The sequence below is a fragment of the Taudactylus pleione genome, unplaced genomic scaffold, assembly GCF_031769625.1.
Source record: "Taudactylus pleione unplaced genomic scaffold, aTauple2 ptg000168l, whole genome shotgun sequence".
NCBI lineage: Eukaryota > Metazoa > Chordata > Amphibia > Anura > Myobatrachidae > Taudactylus > Taudactylus pleione.
Window position 1 is genome coordinate 784,327 of NW_028284570.1, and position 19,760 is coordinate 804,086.

Here is a 19,760-nt window from a genome sequence, read left to right on the forward strand (position 1 = left end):
TGTTGTTTTTCCCCGGGACATAAGGCCTCATTCAGAGGCGGTCGGAGGATGCAAGCGGTCGCTCAGAAACTGGGCGGCCACTTGCATCCTGACTGCCCGCCTCTGTTGCGGTCGTTAGGCTGTGGGTTAACACCCACAGCTCTAACGACCGCTCTAACGATCGCTCTGACCATCGCGACCATCGGGGCTTACGACGAGACCCTAGGGTAGGGTCTCACTTGTCGTAAGCCCCGGAGAGCTTCTGGCTCTGTCAGAGCCGGAAGCTCTCCACTGACATCACTAGTGATGTCAGTGGGGCCTCCCCCAAACGGCAGGCATTCCCATGGGAACACCTCCGTTTGGGCTGCCATCCCCCCGGCCCACCTTCCAAACGGGGTGAGCTGTCAATCAACATCGACAGCTCGCCCCCTTTGGAAAGAGACCCGCTACGACCGGCGCTGTCGGTCGTAGCGGGTCTCACGCATGCGCACGAGGGAGCCGGCTCCCTTGTGCGCATGCGCACTGGCAAAACATCGAGGCGGCCGTGCGGTCGTAGACCGTACGGCCGCCTCTGAATAGGGTCCATACTGTAATGGGCTTTTTGCATTGTGTGGGGGAAGGGGGGACATATTGAAATAAATGCATTTTATTTATTTGTAATATACAGGGAAACATAGGTAAAAACAGGGGACCTAAGAGGCACTTTTCCAAAATGAATCAGGAATAATAGGAAAATCCCATTAATTTACTGGCATGAATGTAGTTATATAGCGGAGAGAGGAGGTATGGTTTCATTCATATTTTTTGCTTTATTTTAGTTTAATATTTATTTCTCCTTCATGTGGGGCATCATTACCAGATTCTAGTAGGTTCCCCCTCTGTAGGCACTTACAGATCCAACATACAGCAATCTGGCCCTGATAGCTACTAATGAGCCCAATATGCCTGGGATCTATTACAGACTGGCTAGGGAGCTAGATTTAGGTGACCTTCCCTCGTACTGCTGTTCCCTTCTGGCTTAAAGACGTCATTGTAATTTCCCCAACTGTCATCACTGATACAAGGGTCAATCTGTACCATGGGGTTGATAGAAATTAGAAAAACTTCAATTGCTGCGCAATTTACCATTAAAACTTCTTTGTTACTTGGAATATATTATTTTGTTCTCTGCTTCCCTGTTCCCCAGCTTCCTTTCTGTGCTCTGCAGCATTGCGAAATCTTCAATACGAAAAAAAAAAAAAATAATGGTCTTCCCAATACTGGGCTGCATGCATAATATGCTGGCTGGGTCCGTACCTGGTAGCGAAGGGATAGTGATAGCCATCACTTTGCTTCTAACCCTTCTTTGGGACAGGGCTTTCTCGGACGCATGTCCCGGGCCCCCGCTATGATAAATGAAAGCGAAAAATCACATCTCAGCCGCATTAAAAAAATTGTATTGTGATAAATACGCCCCTTGGACAACACTCTGACCTAGGGATCTATTAATTATGTCCGAGCTGACCCCGATAATTGACATACTAACTCACCGCGCGTGCCGGAGCAATTCATCATTGCTCCAGCGCCGAAACAGCGGATCCGAATATCAGCTGTTTACCCGAAGTGGTATCGATTCCTACCTATCGATTCCTACCTACCTATACACTCTAAAATAATTGTCGCTGTTTAGCGTAATAAGTCGCACAAGAAATGCTTTCAGACTTTGATTATGGTTCAAAGCACAAAAAGTTATTATTCAACATAAAAACAGATAGTTAAATGCTGTGATCTAAATACAATGAGCGCAAATAAGTCATACAGACCCAAGGTACAGTCGTTACATACGCACGCGCTCTGGACCCAGATCCCGGCATCAAAGTAGAAACCTCCGTCAACAGCAAAGCAACAAGACTGGGCATCTAGTTTCAGAGAGCCCACATATATACTCTTACAGAGATAGGCAATACAATAGAACAGTTTGGCATGATTCCATTGGTTTTTCTTCCTGGTTCTTCTGTTACAGTATAGTTCATAGGTCAGTTCGAATGGTCACAATCCAGCCTCCAACAGCCCTTTGTGTCCATTTTCCAGCTGCATAATAAATCTAAGCTGGCTACATTACAGAGTACATTTTAATGTTTAACTCTCTATGGTCCATAGTTTGCAGACACATGTTGCGATCTTCTCACCGATGATACCGGAAAACTGCAAAGACACAGTGGATCAGAACGACACCAAACACGGTCTGCTTACCATGTACTAAACCTTAGATATCAAATTACATTTATTTCACAACATTACTAATACTGAATAAACCTTGAATATTACACTTTAATGCTAGGGAACCTTTTTATGTAAGTGTGCAGTGTGTAAGTATTGGGGTATTGAGAAAAGATGCTAGTTAGCGTTGTGCAACTACGTGTTTGTGGAGTACACCATGGTACGTGTTTTGCAGGGTTGATCATTTTATATGTTTTAGTGACTTTTAACATCTTCCAATTGCGTGGGAATCGCACATCGCTAAATAATAGCATCGCCGTATGTACTTATAATGGGTGAGATTCGCTAAAATGGCGCTGGGCGGCCAGTCGCAAAATTACGTCTCATTGCCATTCGCAAAATGGCGTTGCGCAGATTTAATTTTCAAACCGATCCTGTCTCAGCCAATTATCCGGCTCCGACAGCGGCTTCACTGCTCCTTTCAGAGCAGTGAAACTTAGCACTGCAGAGTCTGACTCGGCAGTGCTAGTGCGCCTTTGTGAACTACAGTTCACGCAGGCACATAAAGCCCCGGCGTCCAGCAGAAGAAGCCGTACAGGGGCGGAGGGATCCGAAAGACCCCACGATGTGGAGATCTGTCATACATTATAGCAAGGAAGAAGCATGTACTGTATACTTTGCCCAAATAAACAGTGTTCAGCTGTGTTCACCCTGATAATACAAGTGAGCAGTGGAATGCGGCAGGGGTGGAGGGGGAAGCAGACAGGGCAGCCAAACCTGATTCAGAAGCAGAAAGTGACCTCTATACTGTGACGTTTAACTCTCCGTTGTGCAAACATGTGAAAATATATCTCCTTTTACGTAGCGCTTATTCATCTGTGCAGTACTGTGTCGCATGTGAGCGAATAGATCGAAACTCTCACCTGCAGAGTTTCCTTTCACAAAACCCCAACATAGCTGGAGATTACTCAGTAACTACAAATCAGAATCTTTCCGCCCTGCCATCTCTGCTGGCACAATGCCCGTGTTACGTTTGGTCGCTGAGAACAATAAGGATAACATTTACAATGTTCAGCCCCGTTCCCCCCCTGTCTCATCAGGAGAGGACTAATCAGTCTTCCCTTTCATGTCACTCATCACTGCCCGATGACTGTTTATTTTCTTGCTGTTATGTACAAGTAGGTGAATATTATCTGGCGGGAGACCAACCCACTGTATATAGGTCTAGAAAATAGGGGACTCATTGTACTAAGAGAAGTGAAGCACCACAAGGAGAGGTCTTACCTCTATGCGGGAAGCCAATCGTGACCACCTCTACCGAATGGCTCCTCTGCAGGACTACATTTACCCTACTAATGGCTCATGGTAAGTGGAGAGACCTACTGTATATGACCTGCCATGTATACGATTACTCACAAGGTCACAGTGTCTTTTGTATGAGGTTTCATGGACTGCAAAACAATGTGTTATTTATCACCCTGTTTTCTAATTATTATAGTTATAATATTTATCATGTGATTCTTACTGTGTATTGATTATAAATGGCTTTTTTAAGTATACGAAACTTACACTTCCATTAGAAGCCCTTCCCACGAGTATTCAAAGGCTAATGCAGGGTTCCCGTGGTACATGCCACGTACTTGTGCAGATAGGAGACCAGTTAACTGTTTGAAGGTAGGCGCGATCTATGCCCTCCATGGACATAGCCACACCCCCTATGCTGACCACACACAGACAGCACTGGTCATACCTCCACATTACTAGTCACACTGCCGCAGCACTGGTCATATCTCCACATCACTAGTCACACTGCCGCAGCACTGGTCATACCTCCACATCACTAGTCACACTGCCGCAGCACTGGTCATACCTCCACATCACTAGTCACACTGCCGCAGCACTGGTCATACCTCCACATCACTAGTCACACTGCCGCAGCACTGGTCATACCTCCACATTACTAGTCACACTGCCGCAGCACTGGTCATACCTCCACATTACTAGTCACACTGCCGCAGCACTGGTCATACCTCCACATTACTAGTCACACTGCCACAGCACTGGTCATACCCAGTGGCATAACTTCATCCCAAGTGCCCGGAGGCAAGATAAATGTTGGTGCCCCCCCCCCAAACTAAAATGTACCACTCCCCAGCACTTATGCCAGCCCCAGCTGCCTCCGCCCCCCTTATGCATTTCCTTTTATATAATGCCCACAGTAGTGGTCCGCCTATGTATTGCTCCCCAGTAATGGTCCCCCTATGCAGTACATCCAGTAGTGAGCCCCCGGTAGTTGCCCCCAGTAGTGAGGCCCCTTGTAGTTGCCCCCAGTAGTGAGGCCCCTGTAGTTACCCCCAATAGTGAGGCCCCTGTAGTTAAACCCAGTAGTGAGGCCCCTGTAGTTGCCCCCAGTAGTGAGGCCCCTGTAGTTGCCCCTAGTAGTGAGCCCCTGTAGTTGCCCCCAGTAGTAGGCCCCTGTAGTTGTCCCCAGTAGTAGGCCCTTGTAGTTGCCTCCAGTAGTGAGCCCCTGTAGTTGCCCCAGTAGTGATGGCCCCCACCGCGCGCGCGCGCGCACACACACACAAAAAAAACAAACACTTACCTTTTATCCCCACTCCAGTGCTGCTGCCGTCCATCCCCGGTGTCTGCTCGTCGGCACTATGGGAGTGATGTCATTACGTCACTCCCATAGTGTGCTGCGGGACCCAGAAGATGGAGGGAGCTCCGTCCTCCGGCTACCGCCATGAGGATAGGAGCCGGGCGCCCACTGGTAACACACTCAGCGGGCGCCCGGCAAATGGAGGGTGCAGGGGGTGCGACCGCACCCCTTGCACCCTCCGTAGTAACACCAATGGAGGTGGAGCGCCGATCAGCGGCGCTCCTTCTCCATGCAGCCCTCGGGGACAATGGAGCCAGGTGCCCCCTTCAGGGCTGACGCCCGGCGGCAAATGACTCCATTGTCTCCGGGAGTTCCACCACTGGTCATACCTCCACATCACTAGTCACACTGCCGCAGCACTGGTCACACTCCAGCACACAATAGGTCCATGGGCGTATATACAGTCAGGTGCATAAATATTGGGGCATTGACAGAATTTTCACATTTTGGCCTTTATTCACCAGAACAATGGCTTTGAAATGAAACAAACAAGATGTGCTTTAACTGCAGACTTTCAGATTTAATTTGAGGGTAATTACATCCAAATCAGGTGAACGGTGTAGGAATTACAGCGGTTTCTATATGTGCCTCCCACTTTTTAAGGGGCCAAAAGTAATGGGACTATCAACTCAAAAGCTATTTCATGGACAGGTGTGGGCTATTCCCTCGTTATTTCATTATCAATTAAGCAGGTAAAAGGTCTGGAGTTGATTCTAGGTGTGACATTTGCATTTGGAATCAGTTGCTGTTGACTCTCAATATGAGATCCAAAGAGCTGTCACTACCAGTGAAGCAAGCCATCATTAGGCTGAAAAATCAAAACAAACCCATCAGAGAGATAGCAAAAACATTAGGTGTGGCCAAATCAACTGTTTGGAACATTCTTAAAAAGAAAGAACGCACCGGAGAGCTCAGCAACACCAAAAGACCCGGAAGACCACGGAAAACAACTGTGGTGGATGACAGAAGAATTATTTCCCTGGTGAAGAAAAACCCCTTCACAACAGTTGGCCAAATCAAGAACACTCTCCAGGAGGTAGGTGTATATGTGTCAAAGTCAACAATCGAGAGAAGACTTCACAAGAGTGAATATAGAGGGTTCACCACAAGATGTAAACCATTGGTGAGCCACAAAAACAGGAAGACCAGATTAGAGTTTGCCAAACAACATCTAAACAAGCCATTACAGTTCTGGAACAACATCCTATGGACAGATGAGACAAAGATCAACTTGTACCAGAGTGATGGGAAGAGAAGAGTATGGAGAAGGAAAGGAACTGCTCATGATCCAAAACATACCACCTCATCAGTGAAGCATGGTGGTGGTAGTTTCATGGCGTGGGCATGTATGGCTGCTAATGGAACTGGTTCCCTTGTATTTATTGATGATGTGACTGCTGACAAAAGCAGCAGAATGAATTCTGAAGTATTTCGGGCAATACTATATGCTCATATTCAGTCAAATGCTTCTTCACAGTGCAGATGGACAATGACCCGAAGCATACTGCAAAAGCAACCAAAGAGTTTTTTAAGGCTAAAAAGTGGAATGTTATGCAATGGCCAAGTCAATCCCCTGACCTGAATCTGATTGAGCATGCATTTCACTTGAATAAGACAAAACTGAAGGGAAAATGCCCCAAGAACAAGCAGGAACTGAAGACATTTGCAGTAGAGGCCTGGCAGAGCATCACCAGGGATGAAACCCAGCATCTGGTGATGTCTATGCGTTCCAGACTTCAGGCTGTAATTGCCTGCAAAGGATTTGCAACAAAGTATTAAAAAGTGAAAGTTAGATCTAGGATTGTTTAGTTTGTCCCATTACTTTTGGCCCCTTAAAAAGTGGGAGGCACATATAGAAACCATTGTAATTCCAACACCGTTCACCTGATTTGGATGTAATTACCCTCAAATGAAATCTGAAAGTCTGCAGTTAAAGCACATCTTGTTTGTTTCATTTCAAAGCCATTGTGGTGGTGAATAGAGGCCAAATTATGAAAATTCTGTCAATGTCCCAATATTTATGCACCTGACTGTATATATATATATAAATATATATATATATATATATATATATATACATACACAGGGTTCTCACTAGGCTATTTTTTATGGATGCCCCCGCCCCTTTGAATATGTTCTGTGAAGCCCCACCCACCGGTGGCAACAGAGTCCCCGTCCCTATGGCTGTCTGAAGCCCCTCCCACCTCTCCCTTGGCATGCAAGCCTGGCAAGTGGAGTTGGAGTTTGGCAGCAGGGCACTGAAATTATGATAAAAGTTGTGACATAGAACCTGAGCTCTATGGCACAACTCGGCACAATTACAGGTCATGTAATTGTAATAATAGTTAGGAGACAAACAGAGGTATGCAGGAGGAAAGGGGAACAATCATGAATGCAGGAGGTAAGGGAGACAAACAGAGGAAAGCAGGAGGAAAGGGGGACAATCAGGAATGCAGGAGGTAACGAAGAGAAACAGAGGAAAGCAGGAGGAAAGGGGGACAGTCAGGAATGCAGGAGGTAAGGGAGACAAACAGAGGAATGCAGGAGGTAAGGGGGACAATCAGGAATGCAGGAGGTAAGGGAGACAAACAGAGGCATGCAGGAGGAAAGGGGGACAATCAGGAATGCAGGAGGTAAGGGAATAAACAGGAATGCAGGAGGTAAGGGAGACAAACAGAGGAATGCAGGAGGAAAGGGGGACAAACAGAGGAATGCAGGAGGTAAGGGAGACAAACAGAGGAATGCAGGAGGAAAGGGGAACAAATAGAGGAATGCAGGAGGAAAGGGGGACAATCAGGAATGCAGGAGGTAAGGGAGACAAATAGAGGAATGCAGGAGGAAAGGGGGACAATCAGGAATGCAGGAGGAAAAGGGGACAAATAGAGGAATGCAGGAGGAAAGGGGACAAACAGAGGAATGCAGGAGGTAAGGGAGACAAACAGAGGAATGCAGGAGGAAAGGGGGACAAACAGGAATGCAGGAGGTAAGGGAGACAAACAGGAATGCAGGAGGAGAGGGGGACAAACAGAGGAATGCAGGAGGAAAGGGGGGCAAACAGGAATGCAGGAGGAAAGGGGGACAAACAGAGGAATGCAGGAGGTAAGGCAGAAAAACAGAGAAATGCAGGAAGAAAGGGGGACAAACAGAGGAATGCATGAGGAAAGGGGAACAAACAGAGGAATGCAGGAGGAAAAGGGGGACAAACAGAGGAATGCAGGAGGAAAGGTGGACAAACAGAGGAATGCAGGAGGAAAGGGGGACAAACAGAGGAATGCAGGAGGTAAGGCAGAAAAACAGAGAAATGCAGGAAGAAAGGGGGACAAACAGAAGAATGCATGAGGAAAGGGGAACAAACAGAGGAATGCAGGAGGATAGGGGGACATATAGAGGAATGCAGGAGGAAAGGGGGACACACAGAGGAATGTAAGAGGATAGGGGAACAAACAGAGGAATGCAGGAGGAAAGAGGGACAAACAGTGGAATGCAGGAGGGAAGGGGGACAAACAGAGGAATGCAAGAGGAAAGGGGGACAAACAGAGGAATGCAGGAGGAAAGGGGGACAAACAGAGGAATGCCGGAGGAAAGGGGGACACACAGAGGAATGCAGGAGGAAAGGGGGACAAATAGGAATGCAGGAGGAAAGGGGGACAAACAGAGGAAAGCAGGAAGAATGGGGGACAAACAGAGGAAAGCAGGAGGAAAGGTGGACAAATAGAGGAATGCAGGAGGAAAGAGTGACAAACAGAGGATGCCGGAGGAAAGGGGGACACACAGAGGAATGCAGGAGGAAAAGGGGACAAATAGAGGAATGCAGGAGTAAAGGGGGACAAACAGAGGAATGCAGGAGGAAAGGGGGACAAACAGAGGAATGCAGGAGACAAGGGAGACAAACAAAGGAATGCAGGAGGAAATGGGGGTAAAGAGGAATGCAGGAGGAAAGGGGAACAAACAGAGGACTGCAGGAGGAAAGGGGGACAAACAGGAATGCAGGAGGAAAGGGGGACAAACAGAGGACTGCAGGAGGACAGGGGGACAAATAGAAGAATGCCGGAGGAAAGGGGGACACACAGAGGAATGCAGGAGGAAAGGGGAACACAGAGGAATACAGGAGGAAAGGGGGACAAACAGTGGAATTCCATAGAAAAGGGGGACAAACAAAGGAATGCAGGAGGAAAGGGGGACAAACAGAGGAATGCAGGAGGAAAGGGGGACAAACAGAAGAATGCCGGAGGAAAGGGGGACAAACAGAGGAATGCAGGAGGAAAGGGGGACAATCAGGAATGCAGGAGGTAAGGGAGACAAACAGTGGAATGCAGGAGAAAAGGGGGACAATCTGGAATGCAGAAGGGAGACAAACAGAGGAATGCAGGAGGAAAGGGGGACAATCAGGAATGCAGGAGATAAGGGAGACAAACAGAGGAATGCAGGAGGAAAGGGGCACAGTCAGGAATGCAGGAGGTAAGGTAGACAAACAGAGCAATGCAGGAGGAAAGGGGGACAATCAGGAATGCAGGAGGTATGGAAGACAAACAGAGGCATGCAGGAGGAAAGGGGGACAAACGGGAATACAGGAGGTAAGGGAGACAAACAGAGGAATGCAGGAATAAAGGGGGACAAATAGAAGAATGCAGGAGGAAAGGGGGACAATCAGGAATGCAGGAGGAAAGGGGGACAAATAGGAATGCAGGAGGAAAAGGGGACAAATAGAGGAATGCAGGAGGTAAGGGGGACAAACAGAGGAATGCAGGAGGAAAGGGGGACAAACAGAGGAATGCAGGAGGAAAGGGGGATAAACAGAGGAACGCAGGAGGAAAGGGGGACAAACAGGAATGCAGGAGGAAAGGGGGACAAACAGAAGAATGCAGGAGGAAAGGGGGACAAATAGAGGACTGCAGGAGAAAAGGGGGACAAACAGAAGAATGCAGGAGGAAAGGGGGACACACAGAGGAATGCAGGAGGAAAGGGGAACACACAGAGGAATACAGTAGGAAAGGGGGACAAACAGAGGAATTCAGGAGTAAAGGGGGACAAACAGTGGAATGCAGGAGGAAAGGGGGACAAACAGAGGAATGCAGGAGGAAAGGGGGACAAACAGAAGAATGCCGGAGGAAATGGGGGACAAACAGAGGAATGCAGGAGGAAAGGGGGACAATCAGGAATGCAGGAGGTAAAGGAGACAAACAGAGGAATGCAGGATAAAAGGGGGACAATCGGGAATGCAGGAGGCAAGGGAGACAAACAGAGGAATGCAGGAGGAAAGGGGGACAATCAGGAATGCAGGAGGTATGGAAGACAAACAGAGGCATGCAGGAGGAAAAGGGGACAAATGAGAATACAGGAGGTAAGGGAGACAAACAGAGGAATGCAGGAATAAAGGGGGACAAATAGAAGAATGCAGGAGCAAAGGGGGACAATCAGGAATGCAGGAGGAAAGGGGGACAAATAGGAATGGAGGAGGAAAAGGGGACAAACAGAGGAATGCAGGAGGTAAGGGGGACAAACAGAGGAATGCAGGAGGAAAGGGGGACAAACAGAGGAATGCAGGAGGAAAGGGGGATAAACAGAGGAATACAGGAGGAAAGGGGGACAAACAGGAATGCAGGAGGAAAGGGGGACAAACAGAAGAATGCAGGAGGAAAGGGGGACAAATAGAGGACTGCAGGAGAAAAGGGGGACAAACAGAAGAATGCTGGAGGAAAGGGGGACACACAGAGGAATGCAGGAGGAAAGGTGAACACACAGAGGAATACAGTAGGAAAGGGGGACAAACAGAGGAATTCTGGAGAAAAGGGGGACAAACAGAGGAATGCAGGAGGAAAGGGGGACAAACAGAGGAATGCAGGAGGAAAGGGGGACAAACAGAGGAATGCAGGAGGAAATGGGGACAATCTGGAATGCAGGAGGTAATGGAGACAAACAGAGGAATGCAGGACAAAAGGGGGACAATCGGGAATGCAGGAGGCAAGGGAGACAAACAGAGGAATGCAGGAAGAAAGGGGGACAATCAGGAATGCCGGAGGTAAGGGAGACAAACAGAGGAATGCAGGAGGAAAGGGGGACAGTCAGGAATGCAGGAGGTAAGGGAGACAAACAGAGGAATGCAGGAGGAAAGGGGGACAATCAGGAATGCAGGAGGTAAGGATGACAAACAGAGGCATGCAGGAGGAAAGGGGGACAATCAGGACTGCAGGAGGTAAGGGAGACAAACAGAGGAATGCAGGAGGAAAGAGAGACAAATAGAGGAATGCAGGAGGAAAAGGGGACAATCAGGAATGCAGGAGGTAAGGGAGACAAGCAGAGGAATGCAGGAGGAAAGGGGGACAATCAGGAATGCAGGAGGAAAAGGGGACAAATAGAGGAATGCAGGAGAAAAGGGGGACAAACAGAGGAATGCAGGAGGAAAGGGGGACAAACAGAGAAATGCAGGAGGTAAGGGAGACAAACAGAGGAATGCAGGAGGAAAGGGGGACAAACAGAGGAATGCAGGAGGAAAGGGGGACAAACAGAGAAATGCAGGAGGAAAGGTGGACAAACAGAGGAATGCAGGAGGTAAGGGAGACAAACAGAGAAATGCACGAAGAAAGGGGGACAAACAGAGGAATGCAGGAGGGAAAGGGGGACAAACAGAGAAATGCAGGAGGACAGGGGGACAAATAGAGGAATGCAGGAGGAAACGGGGACACACAGAGGAATGTAGGAAGGGGGACAAAGAGTGGAATGCAGGGGGAAAGGGGGACAAACAGAGGAATGCAGGATGAAAGGGGGACAAACAGAAGAATGCAGTAGGAAAGGGGGACAAGCAGAGGAATGCAGGAGGTAAGGGAGACAAACAGGAATGCAGGAGGAAAGGGGGACAAACAGAAGAATGCAGGAGGAAAGGGGGACAAATAGAGGACTGCAGGAGAAAAGGGGGACAAACAGAAGAATGCTGGAGGAAAGGGGGACACACAGAGGAATGCAGGAGGAAAGGTGAACACACAGAGGAATACAGTAGGAATGGGGGACAAACAGAGGAATTCCGGAGAAAAGAGGGACAAACAGAGGAATGCAGGAGGAAAGGGGGACAAACAGAGGAATGCAGGAGGAAAGGGGGACAAACAGAAGAATGCCGGAGGAAAGGGGGACAAACAGAGGAATGCAGGAGGAAAGGGGGACAAACAGGAATGCAGGAGGTAAAGGAGACAAACAGAGGAATGCAGGACAAAAGGGGGACAATCGGGAATGCAGGAGGCAAGGGAGACAAACAGAGGAATGCAGGAGGAAAGGGGGACAATCAGGAATGCAGGAGGTAAGGGAGACAAACAGAGGAAAGCAGGAGGAAAGGGGGACAGTCAGGAATGCATGAGGTAAGGGAGACAAACAGAGGAATGCAGGAGGAAAGGGGGACAATCAGGAATGCAGGAGGTAAGGGAGACAAACAGAGGAATGCAGGAGGAAAGCGAGACAAATAGAGGAATGCAGGAGGAAAAGGGGACAATCAGGAATGCAGGAGGTAAGGGAGACAAGCAGAGGAATGCAGGAGGAAAGGGGGACAATCAGGAATGCAGGAGAAAAAGGGGACAAATAGAGGAATGCAGGAGAAAAGAGGGACAAACAGAGGAATGCAGGAGGAAAGGGGGACAAACAGAGAAATGCAGGAGGTAAGGGAGACAAACAGAGGAATGCAGGAGGAAAGGGGGACAAACAGAGGAATGCAGGAGGAAAGGGGGACAAACAGAGAAATGCAGGAGGAAAGGTGGACAAACAGAGGAATGCAGGAGGTAAGGGAGACAAACAGAGAAATGCACGAAGAAAGGGGGACAAACAGAGGAATGCAGGAGGGAAAGGGGGACAAACAGAGAAATGCAGGAGCATAGGGGGACAAATAGAGGAAAGCAGGAGGAAACGGGGACACACAGAGGAATGTAGGAAGGGGGACAAAGAGTGGAATGCAGGGGAAAGGGGGACAAACAGAGGAATGCAGGATGAAAGGGGGACAAACAGAAGAATGCAGTTGGAAAGGGGGACAAGCAGAGGAATGCAGGAGGTAAGGAAGACAAACAGGAATGCAGGAGGAAAGGGGGACAAAGAGAGGAAAGCAGGAGGAAAGGGGGGCAAACGGAGGAATGCAGGAGGAAAGGGGGACAAACAGAGGAATGCAGGAGGAAAGGGGGACAAACAGAGGAATGCAGGAGGAAAGTGGGACAAACAGAGGAATGCAGGAGGAAAGGGGGACAAACAGAGGAATGCAGGAAGAAAGGTGGATAAACAGAGGAATGCAGGAGGAAAGGTGAACAAAGAGAGGAATGCAGGAAGAAAGGGGGACAAAGAGGAATGCAGGAGGAAAGGGGGACAAACAGAGGAATGCAGGAGGAAAGGGGGACAAACAGAGGAATGCAGGAGGAAAGGGGGACAATCAGAGGAATGCAGGAGGGAAGGGGGACAAATAGAGGAATGCAGGAGGAAACGGGGACACACAGAGGAATGTAGGAAGGGGGACAAAGAGTGGAATGCAGGGGGAAAGGGGGACAAACAGAGGAATGCAGGATGAAAGGGGGACAAACAGAAGAATGCAGTAGGAAAGGGGGACAAGCAGAGGAATGCAGGAGGTAAGGGAGACAAACAGGAATGCAGGAGGAAAGGGGGACAAACAGAAGAATGCAGGAGGAAAGGGGGACAAATAGAGGACTGCAGGAGAAAAGGGGGACAAACAGAAGAATGCTGGAGGAAAGGGGGACACACAGAGGAATGCAGGAGGAAAGGTGAACACACAGAGGAATACAGTAGGAATGGGGGACAAACAGAGGAATTCCGGAGAAAAGAGGGACAAACAGAGGAATGCAGGAGGAAAGGGGGACAAACAGAGGAATGCAGGAGGAAAGGGAGACAAACAGAAGAATGCCGGAGGAAAGGGGGACAAACAGAGGAATGCAGGAGGAAAGGGGGACAATCAGGAATGCAGGAGGTAAAGGAGACAAACAGAGGAATGCAGGACAAAAGGGGGACAATCGGGAATGCAGGAGGCAAGGGAGACAAACAGAGGAATGCAGGAGGAAAGGGGGACAATCAGGAATGCAGGAGGTAAGGGAGACAAACAGAGGAAAGCAGGAGGAAAGGGGGACAGTCAGGAATGCATGAGGTAAGGGAGACAAACAGAGGAATGCAGGAGGAAAGGGGGACAATCAGGAATGCAGGAGGTAAGGATGACAAACAGGCATGCAGGAGGAAAGGGGGACAATCAGGAATGCAGGAGGTAAGGGAGACAAACAGGAATGCAGGAGGAAAGAGAGACAAATAGAGGAATGCAGGAGGAAAAGGGGACAATCAGGAATGCAGGAGGTAAGGGAGACAAGCAGAGGAATGCAGGAGGAAAGGGGGACAATCAGGAATGCAGGAGAAAAAGGGGACAAATAGAGGAATGCAGGAGAAAAGAGGGACAAACAGAGGAATGCAGGAGGAAAGGGGGACAAACAGAGAAATGCAGGAGGTAAGGGAGACAAACAGAGGAATGCAGGAGGAAAGGGGGACAAACAGAGGAATGCAGGAGGAAAGGGGGACAAACAGAGAAATGCAGGAGGAAAGGTGGACAAACAGAGGAATGCAGGAGGTAAGGGAGACAAACAGAGAAATGCACGAAGAAAGGGGGACAAACAGAGGAATGCAGGAGGGAAAGGGGGACAAACAGAGAAATGCAGGAGGATAGGGGGACAAATAGAGGAAAGCAGGAGGAAACGGGGACACACAGAGGAATGTAGGAAGGGGGACAAAGAGTGGAATGCAGGGGAAAAGGGGGACAAACAGAGGAATGCAGGATGAAAGGGGGACAAACAGAAGAATGCAGTTGGAAAGGGGGACAAGCAGAGGAATGCAGGAGGTAAGGAAGACAAACAGGAATGCAGGAGGAAAGGGGGACAAAGAGAGGAAAGCAGGAGGAAAGGGGGGCAAACGGAGAAATGCAGGAGGAAAGGGGGACAAACAGAGGAATGCAGGAGGAAAGGGGGACAAACAGAGGAATGCAGGAGGAAAGTTGGACAAACAGAGGAATGCAGGAGGAAAGGGGGACAAACAGAGGAATGCAGGAAGAAAGGTGGATAAACAGAGGAATGCAGGAGGAAAGGTGAACAAAGAGAGGAATGCAGGAAGAAAGGGGGACAAAGAGGAATGCAGGAGGAAAGGGGGACAAACAGAGGAATGCAGGAGGAAAGGGGGACAAACAGAGGAATGCAGGAGGAAAGGGGGACAATCAGAGGAATGCAGGAGGGAAGGGGGACAAACAGAAGAATGCAGGATGAAAGAGGGACAATCAGAGGAATGCAGGAGAAAAGGGGGACAAACAGAGGAATGTAGGAAGGGGGACAAAGAGGAATGCAGGAGGAAAGGGGGATGAACAGAGGAATGCAGAGGAAAGGGGGACAAACAGAAAATTGCCAGAGGAAAGGGACACACACAGAGGAATGCAGGAGGAAAGGGTAACACACAGAGGAATACAGGTGGAAAGGGGGACAAATAGAGGAATGCAGGAGGAAATGGAGACAAACAGAGGAATGCAGGAGGAAAGGGGGACAAACAGGGGAATGCAGGAGGTAAGGGAGACAATCAGGGGAATGCAGGAGGAAAGGGGGACAAATAGAGGAATGCAGGAGGAAATGGGGACAATCAGGAATGCAGAAGGTAAGGGAGAAAAACAGGGGAATGCAGGAGGAAAGGGGGTCAAACAGAGGAATCCCGGAGAAAAGGGGGACAAACAGAGGAATGCAGGAGGAAAGGTGGACAAACAGAGGAATGCAGGAGGAAAGGGGGACAAATAGAGGAATGTAGGAGGAAAGGGGGACAAAGAGAGGAATGCAGGAGGTAAAGCAGACAAACAGAGAAATGCAGGAGGAAAGGGGGACAAACAGAGGAAAGCAGGAGGAAAGGGGACAGAGGAATGCAAGAGGAAAGGGGGACAAACAGCGGAATGCAGGAGAAAGGGGGACAAACAGAGGAATGCAGGAGGTAAGGGAGACAAACAGAGGAATGCAGGAGGAAAGGGGGACAAACAGGAATGCAGGAGGTAAGGGAGACAAACAGGAATGCAGGAGGAGAGGGGGACAAACAGAGGAATGCAGGAGGAAAGGGGGGCAAACAGGAATGCAGGAGGAAAGGGGGACAAACAGAGGAATGCAGGAGGTAAGGCAGAAAAACAGAGAAATGCAGGAAGAAAGGGGGACAAACAGAGGAATGCATGAGGAAAGGGGAACAAACAGAGGAATGCAGGAGGAAAAGGGGGACAAACAGAGGAATGCAGGAGGAAAGGTGGACAAACAGAGGAATGCAGGAGGAAAGGGGGACAAACAGAGGAATGCAGGAGGTAAGGCAGAAAAACAGAGAAATGCAGGAAGAAAGGGGGACAAACAGAAGAATGCATGAGGAAAGGGGAACAAACAGAGGAATGCAGGAGGTTAGGGGGACATATAGAGGAATGCAGGAGGAAAGGGGGACACACAGAGGAATGTAAGAGGATAGGGGAACAAACAGAGGAATGCAGGAGGAAAGAGGGACAAACAGTGGAATGCAGGAGGGAAGGGGGACAAACAGAGGAATGCAAGAGGAAAGGGGGACAAACAGAGGAATGCAGGAGGAAAGGGGGACAAACAGAGGAATACCGGAGGAAAGGGGGACACACAGAGGAATGCAGGAGGAAAGGGGGACAAATAGGAATGCAGGAGGAAAGGGGGACAAACAGAGGAAAGCAGGAAGAATGGGGGACAAACAGAGGAAAGCAGGAGGAAAGGTGGACAAATAGAGGAATGCAGGAGGAAAGAGTGACAAACAGAGGATGCCGGAGGAAAGGGGGACACACAGAGGAATGCAGGAGGAAAAGGGGACAAATAGAGGAATGCAGGAGTAAAGGGGGACAAACAGAGGAATGCAGGAGGAAAGGGGGACAAACAGAGGAATGCAGGAGACAAGGGAGACAAACAAAGGAATGCAGGAGGAAATGGGGGTAAAGAGGAATGCAGGAGGAAAGGGGAACAAACAGAGGACTGCAGGAGGAAAGGGGGACAAACAGGAATGCAGGAGGAAAGGGGGACAAACAGAGGACTGCAGGAGGACAGGGGGACAAATAGAAGAATGCCGGAGGAAAGGGGGACACACAGAGGAATGCAGGAGGAAAGGGGAACACAGAGGAATACAGGAGGAAAGGGGGACAAACAGTGGAATTCCATAGAAAAGGGGGACAAGCAAAGGAATGCAGGAGGAAAGGGGGACAAACAGAGGAATGCAGGAGGAAAGGGGGACAAACAGAAGAATGCCGGAGGAAAGGGGGACAAACAGAGGAATGCAGGAGGAAAGGGGGACAATCAGGAATGCAGGAGGTAAGGGAGACAAACAGTGGAATGCAGGAGAAAAGGGGGACAATCTGGAATGCAGAAGGGAGACAAACAGAGGAATGCAGGAGGAAAGGGGGACAATCAGGAATGCAGGAGATAAGGGAGACAAACAGAGGAATGCAGGAGGAAAGGGGGACAGTCAGGAATGCAGGAGGTAAGGTAGACAAACAGAGCAATGCAGGAGGAAAGGGGGACAATCAGGAATGCAGGAGGTATGGAAGACAAACAGAGGCATGCAGGAGGAAAGGGGGACAAACGGGAATACAGGAGGTAAGGGAGACAAACAGAGGAATGCAGGAATAAAGGGGGACAAATAGAAGAATGCAGGAGGAAAGGGGGACAATCAGGAATGCAGGAGGAAAGGGGGACAAATAGGAATGCAGGAGGAAAAGGGGACAAATAGAGGAATGCAGGAGGTAAGGGGGACAAACAGAGGAATGCAGGAGGAAAGGGGGACAAACAGAGGAATGCAGGAGGAAAGGGGGATAAACAGAGGAATGCAGGAGGAAAGGGGGACAAACAGGAATGCAGGAGGAAAGGGGGACAAACAGAAGAATGCAGGAGGAAAGGGGGACAAATAGAGGACTGCAGGAGAAAAGGGGGACAAACAGAAGAATGCAGGAGGAAAGGGGGACACACAGAGGAATGCAGGAGGAAAGGGGAACACACAGAGGAATACAGTAGGAAAGGGGGACAAACAGAGGAATTCAGGAGTAAAGGGGGACAAACAGTGGAATGCAGGAGGAAAGGGGGACAAACAGAGGAATGCAGGAGGAAAGGGGGACAAACAGAAGAATGCCGGAGGAAATGGGGGACAAACAGAGGAATGCAGGAGGAAAGGGGGACAATCAGGAATGCAGGAGGTAAAGGAGACAAACAGAGGAATGCAGGATAAAAGGGGGACAATCGGGAATGCAGGAGGCAAGGGAGACAAACAGAGGAATGCAGGAGGAAAGGGGGACAATCAGGAATGCAGGAGGTATGGAAGACAAACAGAGGCATGCAGGAGGAAAAGGGGACAAATGAGAATACAGGAGGTAAGGGAGACAAACAGAGGAATGCAGGAATAAAGGGGGACAAATAGAAGAATGCAGGAGCAAAGGGGGACAATCAGGAATGCAGGAGGAAAGGGGGACAAATAGGAATGCAGGAGGAAAAGGGGACAAACAGAGGAATGCAGGAGGTAAGGGGGACAAACAGAGGAATGCAGGAGGAAAGGGGGACAAACAGAGGAATGCAGGAGGAAAGGGGGATAAACAGAGGAATACAGGAGGAAAGGGGGACAAACAGGAATGCAGGAGGAAAGGGGGACAAACAGAAGAATGCAGGAGGAAAGGGGGACAAATAGAGGACTGCAGGAGAAAAGGGGGACAAACAGAAGAATGCTGGAGGAAAGGGGGACACACAGAGGAATGCAGGAGGAAAGGTGAACACACAGAGGAATACAGTAGGAAAGGGGGACAAACAGAGGAATTCTGGAGAAAAGGGGGACAAACAGAGGAATGCAGGAGGAAAGGGGGACAAACAGAGGAATGCAGGAGGAAAGGGGGACAAACAGAGGAATGCAGGAGGAAATGGGGACAATCTGGAATGCAGGAGGTAATGGAGACAAACAGAGGAATGCAGGACAAAAGGGGGACAATCGGGAATGCAGGAGGCAAGGGAGACAAACAGAGGAATGCAGGAGGAAAGGGGGACAATCAGGAATGCCGGAGGTAAGGGAGACAAACAGAGGAATGCAGGAGGAAAGGGGGACAGTCAGGAATGCAGGAGGTAAGGGAGACAAACAGAGGAATGCAGGAGGAAAGGGGGACAATCAGGAATGCAGGAGGTAAGGATGACAAACAGAGGCATGCAGGAGGAAAGGGGGACAATCAGGACTGCAGGAGGTAAGGGAGACAAACAGAGGAATGCAGGAGGAAAGAGAGACAAATAGAGGAATGCAGGAGGAAAAGGGGACAATCAGGAATGCAGGAGGTAAGGGAGACAAGCAGAGGAATGCAGGAGGAAAGGGGGACAATCAGGAATGCAGGAGGAAAAGGGGACAAATAGAGGAATGCAGGAGAAAAGGGGGACAAACAGAGGAATGCAGGAGGAAAGGGGGACAAACAGAGAAATGCAGGAGGTAAGGGAGACAAACAGAGGAATGCAGGAGGAAAGGGGGACAAACAGAGGAATGCAGGAGGAAAGGGGGACAAACAGAGAAATGCAGGAGGAAAGGTGGACAAACAGAGGAATGCAGGAGGTAAGGGAGACAAACAGAGAAATGCACGAAGAAAGGGGGACAAACAGAGGAATGCAGGAGGGAAAGGGGGACAAACAGAGAAATGCAGGAGGACAGGGGGACAAATAGAGGAATGCAGGAGGAAACGGGGACACACAGAGGAATGTAGGAAGGGGGACAAAGAGTGGAATGCAGGGGGAAAGGGGGACAAACAGAGGAATGCAGGATGAAAGGGGGACAAACAGAAGAATGCAGTAGGAAAGGGGGACAAGCAGAGGAATGCAGGAGGTAAGGGAGACAAACAGGAATGCAGGAGGAAAGGGGGACAAACAGAAGAATGCAGGAG

The 19,760-nt window shown here is 49.3% G+C and overlaps 1 long non-coding RNA gene across 2 annotated transcripts in view; it reads left to right on the forward strand.

The window, feature by feature from the left end:
* The first annotated feature begins 3,442 nt into the window (after positions 1–3,442).
* The window catches only part of LOC148521396 (uncharacterized), a 46,091-nt gene continuing 29,773 nt past the window's right edge, over positions 3,443–19,760 (forward strand). For both annotated transcript variants that reach the window (XR_015878827.1, XR_015878828.1), the window contains exon 1: positions 3,443–3,543. This is a non-coding gene — a long non-coding RNA (uncharacterized LOC148521396). The remainder of the gene's footprint in view (positions 3,544–19,760) is intronic.